The sequence below is a fragment of the Rattus norvegicus genome, chromosome 20 (genome assembly GCF_021556685.1).
Source record: "Rattus norvegicus strain SHRSP/BbbUtx chromosome 20, alternate assembly SHRSP_T2T, whole genome shotgun sequence".
NCBI lineage: Eukaryota > Metazoa > Chordata > Mammalia > Rodentia > Muridae > Rattus > Rattus norvegicus.
In genome coordinates this window covers 56770532-56782613 of record NC_141553.1, presented here as the reverse complement: position 1 = coordinate 56782613, position 12082 = coordinate 56770532, and the positions used below count along the sequence as shown (strand labels likewise).

At 42.8% G+C, this 12082-nt stretch overlaps 1 pseudogene; it reads left to right on the top strand.

Moving 5' to 3' along the window:
• The first annotated feature begins 7717 nt into the window (after window positions 1–7717).
• Smokl-ps8 (sperm motility kinase like, pseudogene 8) lies at window positions 7718–10020 on the top strand (annotated as a pseudogene).
• The last annotated feature ends 2062 nt before the right edge of the window (window positions 10021–12082 follow it).

Genomic DNA, 12082 nt, shown 5'->3' with positions numbered 1-12082 from the left:
AGGAAGAAATAAAGAAAGAAATTAAAAACTTTTTAGAATTTAATGAAAATGAAGATACAACATACTCAAACTTATGGGACACAATGAAAGCTGTGCTAAGAGGAAAACTCATAGCGCTGAGTGCCTGCAGAAAGAAACAGGAAAGAGCATATGTCAGCAGCTTGACAGCACACCTAAAAGCTCTAGAACAAAAAGAAGCAAATACACCCAGGAGGAGTAGAAGGCAGGAAATAATCAAACTCAGAGCTGAAATCAACCAAGTAGAAACAAAAAGGACCATAGAAAGAATCAACAGAACCAAAAGTTGGTTCTTTGAGAAAATCAACAAGATAGATAAACCCTTAGCCAGACTAACGAGAGGACACAGAGAGTGTGTCCAAATTAACAAAATCAGAAATGAAAAGGGAGACATAACTACAGATTCGGAGGAAATTCAAAAAATCATCAGATCTTACTATAAAAACCTATATTCAACAAAATTTGAAAATCTTCAGGAAATGGACAATTTCCTAGACAGATACCAGGTATCGAAGTTAAATCAGGAACAGATAAACCAGTTAAACAACCCCATAACTCCTAAGGAAATAGAAGCAGTCATTAAAGGTCTCCCAACCAAAAAGAGCCCAGGTCCAGACGGGTTTAGTGCAGAATTCTATCAAACCTTCATAGAAGACCTCATACCAATATTATCCAAACTATTCCACAAAATTGAAACAGATGGAGCCCTACCGAATTCCTTCTATGAAGCCACAATTACTCTTATACCTAAACCACACAAAGACACAACAAAGAAAGAGAACTTCAGACCAATTTCCCTTATGAATATCGACGCAAAAATACTCAATAAAATTCTGGCAAACCGAATTCAAGAGCACATCAAAACAATCATCCACCATGATCAAGTAGGCTTCATCCCAGGCATGCAGGGATGGTTTAATATACGGAAAACCATCAACGTGATCCATTATATAAACAAACTGAAAGAACAGAACCACATGATCATTTCATTAGATGCTGAGAAAGCATTTGACAAAATTCAACACCCCTTCATGATAAAAGTCCTGGAAAGAATAGGAATTCAAGGCCCATACCTAAACATAGTAAAAGCCATATACAGCAAACCAGTTGCTAACATTAAACTAAATGGAGAGAAACTTGAAGCAATCCCACTAAAATCAGGGACTAGACAAGGCTGCCCACTCTCTCCCTACTTATTCAATATAGTTCTTGAAGTTCTAGCCAGAGCAATCAGACAACAAAAGGAGATCAAAGGGATACAGATCGGAAAAGAAGAGGTCAAAATATCACTATTTGCAGATGACATGATAGTATATTTAAGTGATCCCAAAAGTTCCACCAGAGAACTACTAAAGCTGATAAACAACTTCAGCAAAGTGGCTGGGTATAAAATTAACTCAAATAAATCAGTTGCCTTCCTCTATACAAAAGAGAAACAAGCCGAGAAAGAAATTAGGGAAACGACACCCTTCATAATAGACCCAAATAATATAAAGTACCTCGGTGTGACTTTAACCAAGCAAGTAAAAGATCTGTACAATAAGAACTTCAAGACACTGAGGAAAGAAATTGAAGAAGACCTCAGAAGATGGAAAGATCTCCCATGCTCATGGATTGGCAGGATTAATATGGTAAAAATGGCCATTTTACCAAAAGCAATCTACAGATTCAATGCAATCCCCATCAAAATACCAATCCAATTCTTCAAAGAGTTAGACAGAACAATTTGCAAATTCATCTGGAATAACAAAAAACCCAGGATAGCTAAAGCTATCCTCAACAATAAAAGGACTTCAGGGGGAATCACTATCCCTGAACTCAAGCAGTATTACAGAGCAATAGTGATAAAAACTGCATGGTATTGGTACAGAGACAGACAGATAGACCAATGGAATAGAATTGAAGACCCAGAAATGAACCCACACACCTATGGTCACTTGATTTTTGACAAAGGAGCCAAAACCATCCAATGGAAAAAAAGATAGCATTTTCAGCAAATGGTGCTGGTTCAACTGGAGGGCAACATGTAGAAGAATGCAGATCGATCCATCCTTATCACCCTGTACAAAGCTTAAGTCCAAGTGGATCAAGGACCTCCACATCAAACCAGACACACTCAAACTAATAGAAGAAAAACTAGGGAAGCATCTGGAACACATGGGCACTGGAAAAAATTTCCTGAACAAAACACCAATGGCGTATGCTCTAAGATCAAGAATCGACAAATGGGATCTCATAAAACTGCAAAGCTTCTGTAAGGCAAAGGACACTGTGGTTAGGACAAAATGGCAACCAACAGATTGGGAAAAGATCTTTACCAATCCTACAACAGATAGAGGCCTTATTTCCAAAATATACAAAGAACTCAAGAAGTTAGATCGCAGGGAAACAAATAACCCTATTAAAAAATGGGGTTCAGAGCTAAACAAAGAATTCACAGCTGAGGAATGCCGAATGGCTGAGAAACACCTAAAGAAATGTTCAACATCTTTAGTCATAAGGGAAATGCAAATCAAAACAACCCTGAGATTTCACCTCACACCAGTGCGATTGGCTAAGATCAAAAACTCAGGTGACAGCAGATGCTGGCGAGGATGTGGAGAAAGAGGAACACTCCTCCATTGTTGGTGGGATTGCAGACTGGTAAAACCATTCTGGAAATCAGTCTGGAGGTTCCTCAGAAAATTGGACATTGAACTGCCTGATGATCCAGCTATACCTCTCTTGGGCATATACCCAAAAGATGCCCCAACATATAAAAGAGACACGTGCTCCACTATGTTCATCGCAGCCTTATTTATAATAGCCAGAAGCTGGAAAGAACCCAGATGCCCTTCAACAGAGGAATGGATACAGAAAATGTGGTACATCTACACAATGGAATATTACTCAGCTATCAAAAACAACGAGTTTATGAAATTCGTAGGCAAATGGTTGGAACTGGAAAATATCATCCTGAGTGAGCTAACCCAATCACAGAAAGACATACATGGTATGCACTCATTGATAAGTGGCTATTAGCCCAAATGCTTGAATTACCCTAGATCCCTAGAACAAACGAAACTCAAGGCGGATGATCAAAATGTGAATGCTTCACTCCTTCTTTAAATGAGGAAAAAGAATACCCTTGGCAGGGAAGGGAGAGGCAAAGATTAAAACAGAGACTGAAGGAACACCCATTCAGAGCCTGCTCCACATGTGGCCCATACATATACAGCCACCCAATTAGACAAGATGGATGAAGCAAAGAAGTGCAGACCGACAGGAGCCGGATGTAGATCGCTCCTGAGAGACACAGCCAGAATACAGCAAATATAGAGGCGAATGCCAGCAGCAAACCACTGAACTGAGAATAGGTCCCCTATTGAAGGAATCAGAGAAAGAACTGGAAGAGCTTGAAGGGGCTCGAGACTCCAAAAGTACAACAATGCCAAGCAACCAGAGCTTCCAGGGACTAAGCCACTACCTAAAGACTATACATGGACTGACCCTGGACTCTGACCCCATAGGTAGCAATGAATATCCTAGTAAGAGCATCAGTGGAAGGGGAAGCCCTGGGTCCTGCTAAGACTGAACCCACAGTGAACTAGTCTATGGGGGGAGGGCGGCAATGGGGGGAGGGTTGGGAGGGGAACACCCATAAGGAAGGGGAGGGGGGAGGGGGATGTTTGCCCGGAAACCAGGAAAGGGAATAACACTCGAAATGTATATAAGAAATACTCAAGTTAATAAAAAAAAAAATAAATAAAAATGGGGTACAGAGTTGGGGACTTAGCTCAGTAGTAGAGTGCTTGCCTAGCAAGCACAAAGCCTGGGTTCGGTCCCCAGCTCCGAAAAAAAGAAAAAAATGGGGCACAGAGCTAAACAAAACATTCTCAGCTGAGGATTATCCAATGGCCAAAAAGCACCTAAAGAAATGTTCAACATCCTTATTCTTCAGGGAAATGCAAATCAAAACAACCCTGAGATTCCACCTCACACCAGTCAGAATGGCTAAGAATAAAAACTCAGGTGACAGCAGATGCTGGTGAGGATGTGGGGAGAAAGAAACACTCCTCCATTGTTGGTGGGGTTGCAAACTGGTACAACTATTCTGGAAATCAGTCTGGAGTTTCCTCAGAAAATTGGACATTGAACTACCTGAGGACCCAGCTATACCTCTCCTGGGCGTATACTCAAAAGATGCCCCAACATACAACAAAGACACATGCTCCAATATGTTCATACTAGCCTTATTTATAATAGCCAGAAGCTGGAAAGAACCCAGATGTCCTTCAACAGAAGAATGGATTTAAAAAAATGTGGTACATCTACACAATGGAGTAGCTATCGAAAACAATGACTTCGTCAAATTCACAGGGAAATGGAATGCATTAGAAAATATCATCCTGAGTGAGCTAACTCAACAACAGAAAAACACACTTTGTATGCACTCATTGATAAGTGTATATTAGCCAAAAAGCTCAAATTACCCAAGATGCAATCCCCAGACCACAGGAAGCTCAAGAAGAAGGATGACCAAAATGCAATGCTTCCACTCCTTAAAATATCCATAGGAGGGGATATGGAAACAACGTTTAGAGCAGTGACTCAAGGAACAGCCATTCAGGGCCTGTCCCACATATGGCCCATATATATATATCCACCAGAACTAGATAAGATTGATGAAGCTAAAATATGCATGCTGAAAGGGACTGGATATAGATCTCTCCTGAGAGACACATCCAGAGCATGTCCAATCCAGAGGTGAATGCTAGCAGCAAACCACTGAATTGAGAACAGGACCCCCTTGGGGGGAATTAGAGGAACTATTGAAAGAGTTGGAGGATCTTGCAACCCCATAAAAACAACAATGCCAACCACCCAGAGCTTCCAGGGACTAAACCACTACTGAAAGACTATACATGGACTCACCTAGGGCTCCAACTGTATATGTAGCCTTGCTGGGGCACCAGTGGAAGAGGAAGCCCTTGGTTCTGCCTAGGTTGGACACCCAGTACAGGGAGGGGCAGTAAGGGGGATGGATGGGGGAAATACCCATATGTGGAAGGGGGAGGGGATGGGGGGACAGGAAACTGGGAAAGGGAATAACATTTGAAATGTAAGTAAAGAAATATGTCTAATAAAAAAGTAAAAATGAGAATATTATGAAATTTGCAGGCAAATGGATGGAACAAGAATATATAATGCCGAGTGAGGTATTCCAGATCCAAAAGGACATACATGGTATGTACTTACTGATAAGTGAATATTAGCCAAAAAGTACAGAATACCCAGATACAACCCATCGACCATAAGAAGTTTAACAAGAAAGAAGGCCCACAGTCTTTGGTGAGAATTCTGGTGTAATTCTGATAGGTCTGCCCTTATATGTTACTCATGTGTATTACTTATATGTGGAGCAAAGACTGGAGGAAAGGCCATCCTTTCACATATGTAGTCACCAACTCAGACACTATTGGGGATGCCAAGAGGTACATGCTGACCTGAGCCTGCTATAGCTTTTTCCTGAGAGGCTCTGCCAGAGCCTGGCAAATACAGAGGCATATGCTTGAAGTCAACCATTGGACTGAGAACAGGGTTCCCAATGGAGGAGTTAAAGGACTGAGGTAGCTGAGGGGGTTTGCAACCCCTCAGGAAGAACAATATCAACCAGCCAGACATGCCAGAGCTCCCAGGGACTAAGCCACCAACCAAAGAGTATACATGGAGTGACCCATGGTTCCAGCCACATAAGAAGCAGAAGATGGCCTTTTTGTACATCAATGGGAGGAGAGGCCCTTGGTCCTGTGAAGGCTTGATGCACCAGTGTAGGGGAATCAGATAGGAGAGGCAGGATGCAGTGGGTGGGTGGGGAGCAACTTCATGGAGGAAGGGGTTGGGTGATGGGATAGGGAGTTTCCAGAGGAGAAACCAGGAAGGGGGATAACATTTGAAATGTAGATAAAGAAAATATCCAGTAAAAGAAAACAAAACAAAAGGCCCAAGTATGAATACCTGAAATCCACTTAGAAGGGGAACAAAATAATCATAGAAAATAGAGGGAGGGAGGATTCTTGGTGGGGGAGGGGAGGGAAATGGAAAATGGGGGCAGGATTGGATAGTGGGGGTGCACAGGAGAGAATCCGAGAGGGCTAGAAGAATGAATGGAAATATGCAGCTGTAGAGGGTGAAAGACAATGTGGGGAAACAAGATCTGGGATGTGAAGCTCCCAGTACTCAATAGTGATGACCTTAACCAAAATGCTCAACAGTGGGGAGATAGAACCTGAAGACCACCTCCATTAGATAGGCAGGGCCCCTAGTGGAGGGATGGGGTCACCAATCTACCTTCAAACTTTTTGATTCAGAATTATTCCTGTCTAAAACAAATACAGGGAGAAAATGGGGCAGAGATTGAAGGAAAGGCCCAACTTGAGAATCCATCACATGGGCGAGCACCAAACCCTGACACTATTACTGATGTCATGTTGTGCTTGCAGACAGGAGCATAGCATGGCTTTCCTCTGAGAGGCTCTACTAACAGCTGATTGAGACAGATGCAGATATTTACAGATTTCTAGCCAAGCCTTGGATTATGGGAGAGTTAGGGGAAGGATTGAGGGAGTTGAAGGGGATGGCAGCCCCTTAGAAAGACCAACTTTATCCACTAACCCAACCCTTGGGAGCTCCCAAAGATTAAGCCACCAAACAAAGAACAAGCATGGACTGGTCTGTGGCCCCTGGAACATATTTAGCATAGGACTGCCTTGTCTGTCCTCAGGGAGAGAGGATTTATGTAATCCTGTAGAGACTTGATGCCCTTAGGAAGGGGGGTGGTGAGGGTGGATGAGTGGCTGAGGGGGTGAGGGTATGGGGAGGGGGCACTCTCTCAGAGGCAAAGGAGAAGTGGGATGGTGTGAAGAACTCTTGGAGGGGTGACTGGGAAGAGGGACAACATTTTGAATGTAAATAAAACAATGTAACAACAACAAAATAGTCTTTTGGGGTAAGTTGTGACCAAATTGTCTTCTTCTCAGTCCCACAAACTTTGGTAACTTATTCTACAGTGTTTGAAAAAACAGAATATTTACAGCAGCACAATGACAGTGAGGGACATATTTTGGATACCAAGTCAAGTTTAAAGAGAGGAACAAGTAATTTAACCATAGATATGTTGAGGTCTTTTACAGCCAGATGTTACCACAATATTTTTGGTCCTATCTGCAAAGGGCATTAGAGCATCCTCTAGGTTTACTTTCTTACCAGTAAATATTAGTCTATACCCAATAATGTATAAAGTATATTATCATTACTATCATTCCTGTTTTTATTATCATTAAAGTGGAGACAGCTCTTGCTGTGTTTTTGCCTTTAATATGTTCCATATAGACCCTAGTGTCTGAACATGTGATCTCTAGCAGGTGATACAGTCTTGGGAAGCTGGAATCTAGCTTCAGGGGGTGTGTTCTAGCTCTAGGAAGCAGTTTTCTGACCTAGCTTTGGAGGTGTAATGACCACCATTGCAGTGTGAGCAGTCACATGCTACACTGCACACCACTCCTGCCACCATGCTTTCCCTGTTCCCTTGGAGTATGAACCAAAATGAACCCTTATGTTGCTTCTTATTGGGTACTTGGTAGCAGTGACCATGTAGGAGTGTGCCCATCCCTCATTGGTCCATGTCTTGCTCTGGCCTCACAAAGAGTCACTGTGAGCAATGGCTGACAACTGTGCATATAATGTGCTGTGTGGAGCTGCTTTTTGTCCTTCTAATGCAGAGAGCTGTTTGATAGTTATCTGTAGGACTTGGACGTTGGTGAAAATTTTGGACTCAGATGCTGGTGAAGTTTGAACTCCAATGTTGTGAACCTGCCTGAACTTTGACAGATCGGTGTGGACACAGGCCATTCCTATCAACAACGATGAAGAGATGACAAGTGATGTGTTTATAAAAAGATAAAGAAGGGGGGATATGATCTATGGAGGTGTGGTGAGGTATGGGGGAAGGCCTCCTTGGGCCCATGTTGAAGCATTCCTTCTCCCTGAGGGATCAGTCACAGGACAGTATAGTATAGAGTAAACTCAGGGCATGGGGAGGGGAGTTAAGAGGGCAGTAGAGGCAGAGAAAGGGAGAGAGAGGGGGGCAGAGGAGAGGAGAGGAGAGGAGAGAAGAAGAGAGGAGAGGAGAGGAGAGAAGAAGAGAGGAGAGGAGAGAAGAAGAGAGAAGAAGAGAGGAGAGAAGTAGAGGCTGTCCATGAACACATGGAGAGAGAGTGCTGAAGGGAACAGGGATCGAGTGGGGTCAGGAAGGTAAGAGCAAGAGAGGAGCAAGAGAGCAAGAGAGCAAGAGGGAACAAGAGAGTGAGGAGGGGGCAAGCAGCCCCTTTCATATTGTCGGGCATACTTGGCTGTTGCCAGGTAAGTGTGGGGGTTAAGCTTAGACAGAATGCAAACAGCAAGTGTGTCAGGACCTAAGGTCCAACTTCTTTCATGAAAATGCTTTAACAGAACATTATAAAATCTTAATGACCCTTGGCCAGGGAACATTTGGGGAAGTAAAATTGGCTAGCCATCTCCTTACCTGGACAACAGTAGCAATAAAAATTCTTCCAACTGGCAGGAAGAACACCCTCATTAAATCAGAAATTGAAATTATAAAAACTCTAGACCATCATATTATTAAACTTTTTCACATTATCAGCACCACAAAAACATTTATATGACTCTGGAACAGGGAGGAGACCTATTCAGCTGAATTATGGAGTTGGACTACCTACCGGAGGAGGATTCTCACAGGCTATTTAAACAGATGGTATATGCCCTCCAGTATTGTCACCAGAAAGGGATTGCCCACAGGGATTTAAAGCCTGAAAATATTTTAGTGGACAGCAAAGAAAATATAAAACTTAATGATTTCAGATTGGGCACCAAGATTATCATGGGCCAGAAGCTAGCAACTTTCTGTGGGACCCTCTCTTATTGCACGCCAGAACTCTCTAAAGGTAAAGGGTATGATGGGTGTGCAATTGATGTCTGGAGCTTGGAGATTGCGCTCTACTATCAGCAGAGAGAGAGAGAGAGAGAGAGAGAGAGAGAGAGAGAGAGAGAGAGAGAGAGAGAGAGAGAGAGAGAGACCCTTTCCAGGGGAATGACTGTGAAGAACTAAAGCAGAAGATCTTGGCAGGAAAGTAGTTTGTAAAATTCAAGCTGCTATCAGATCTTTGGGACGTGATTGCTAAGTTGTTTACTAACTGTAAACCCTGGACAACAGCCAACAGTACATGATATTGTGAGCTTTCAATGGCTGAAGCTTGGCAATGAAGTCTCTTCCAGTTCCCTTAGAGAGAACACTGACAGCCACCCAGACCCCCCTTTAATGGTCATCATGAGTATCATAGGATATAAGCAATTCGAGAAAAAGGAAAGTTTATGAGAGAAAAAGTTTGACTATGTAATGGCTACATATTTTATGCTTGGACAACAGTAACCCTGGGGAGACAACTTAATAAAAAAAATACTCTCAATAAAAAAAAACCCTTAAGCCCAGGCATTGGGATCAAACCTAGAAGCATACAGGGCCAAGCATTATACAACAAAGGGTTATAAGGAAGGGATCTAGTGTCCCTACCTTTCTTAACTTCATTTTGTCCACTCTACATGAAAGTGTTAAGAATGGACAAAAGAGTAGAATGAGGTACAGTATGCAACCCACTTTGAACTGCTTGAACAAGACAACTCCCATTCAGACTCTGTCCCCAGCTTTTCCACAAGGCTCGCTTCATGAGCAGCACCTCAGGGGAGATAGAGAGAAGTGATGCCTTGGAGAAAAGCTCTAACAGAGAGTCTTCAGAGGATTTGTCACTGGAAATCTACTCTAACCAGTCATCAATGGAAGTATCCAAAGCTGGCTCTAACAATTGAAAGAGCAAAGTGTCCTCACAGGTTGTTTTATCTCATCATGCCTCTGTGGAAGAAGCCCAGTATAAGGGCACCAACATACCCAGTGAAAAGTTAAAATAATTTCCTTCACAAACCTCACTTCAGGAAAACCTTACAGGACAGCTCCACCAAATGACTGCAGCTGGTTCAAAGGACAGCATGACCTTATAGAATAGATTGACTCCATTCTCCAGCAAGAAGGGTCCTGCTGTACAAGAAAGAGAATTCAGCCCCTCCTCTTCAGTTATGCCCCAGGGACATAGTGGCTAGTGTCAGACTGCACCCAGGGCCCTGTTTAAAAAGTGGATCTGGAAAACCCTGAAGAATGGTGTCATAAAAGGCCCAGGAACTTTTGTTACTGCCTGCTAATCCAAAAGAAGCATGCCTAGCCAACAACAAAATCCTGACTGTGGGTTAAAAAGGCTGTGGAGGCAGCTGTGGTAACAATGCACTTGGAGGCACTGTGATTTATGGATCATGATACTAGAGAGTAGGGAGAAGTTTTCTGAGGATGCAGATATGCACAGGAGAGAGTCAGGCAGTTTCAAGATGGCTGCTAATACCACAATTGTGCCAGCCAAGTGAGGTGCTCCATGGAACTCAAAAATCCATAAATAGGGTACCAAGGTATGGTGGTCATCAACAGGAAAAGAGGCCTCAGAAGATCTTCCATGCATGGGATATTGCTTTTACTACAGTTTTGTGTCCCCAAGCATCAGGCTGAGAAAGTCTGGTGTCTTTGCTGCCTGTATGACTGTGTGTTGGGGCTACCAAAGGACTCCTAGGACCGCACTCAACAAGTAACAAAGCCTGAGGCCCGCTTCATTTGCATCGTGCATAGGGCAGGGCATGCCCCTCAAGCCCTAACATAGTAGATGGAAGAGGGACACACAGTTCTCCTTGATGGAAGAGGCTTCTGCTGATTGACAGAGAAGTAATAACACCAGAGCCAGAAGTAGCACCATCAGCCAGATGGACTGGGAGCAACAAGAGAAGAAAATGTTTCTGATCCCAGGAGCATCCAGTACCTTACTATAACCTTTTGTTGTTTGAGAACACCATGTGAGGCAGCTTGGAGAACTTCTTCACTGGCGGGGGTGGGGGAAGGGCGCAGTTCCTCTCTCTCTGGTAGGAGTCAAGTGATCAGGGAAAGTTACTTCTCAAGTCCCCTCCATCCACCACCTCTATTGCTGCATATATGGGACAAGAAGAGTCAACTGGTATTACTGCCCTTTCAGTCACCTAGGCATGGATGCCATTTCCCAGTAAGAAGTCTTAAGAAAGACTGCTATTCGCAAGAGACAAGCATAAAGGACATATAGAACACTGACAGTCATTTTGTGTGTGTGTGTGTGTGTGTGTGTGTGTGTGTGTGTGTGTGTGCGCATCTCCACTAAAGCAGTGATATTAACCAATACCTATAGAAGTGAACCATGGAGATAGCCTGTTTAAAAAGGTCCTAGTTAGTGAAAACTGAATGACTTGTGATTTTAGGCATTGTGTGTCCAAGATCAGCCATCAGAGAGCTGGGCTTAAGATTTTTTAGGCAGAAGTATTGCTGAGAGTATCATATGCAGGAATATATGGCATAAATAACTCTGAATATATAGACTATTTTCTTATTACAGTAAACTCTTTTGTGTTTGAAAAAATGGGAGACAGGAACTCATCTATTAAAAAATATGCACTGTAAACAATTCTTAATAGACTATTTAAGAACAAATCCAACAGTGGTATAGCAAGTCCAGCTATACCACATAACTCTGAACATGTGAACGAGACAGAGATACTGGTGCTTAGTATGGTTCATCTCAGACTTTTTGCAACAGTATGGAGGTTGCCAATCTAATGTTTGCTAATGAACAGTGAACAGGCAAGTTTCTAGGTAACTTGCTAAGATAAGCTGTTTGTTGTGCTGACAGTTTACACTACATTTCTCAAATATTTAACCAAATACTATGGTCTGGGGAAAAGAAAGGGAACCGGCGGGAGTCAGAGATGGAACAAAATAAGTAATAGGGACAGATTACATCATATACATGAAAATAACAAAATGAAACTCAAGCTAGCTGCGTGTTATCCCTGGAGCTCCATTGTATGAGCCCCTAGACCAGGCCAGCTAAAGAAGGAACATTCAGGTTAG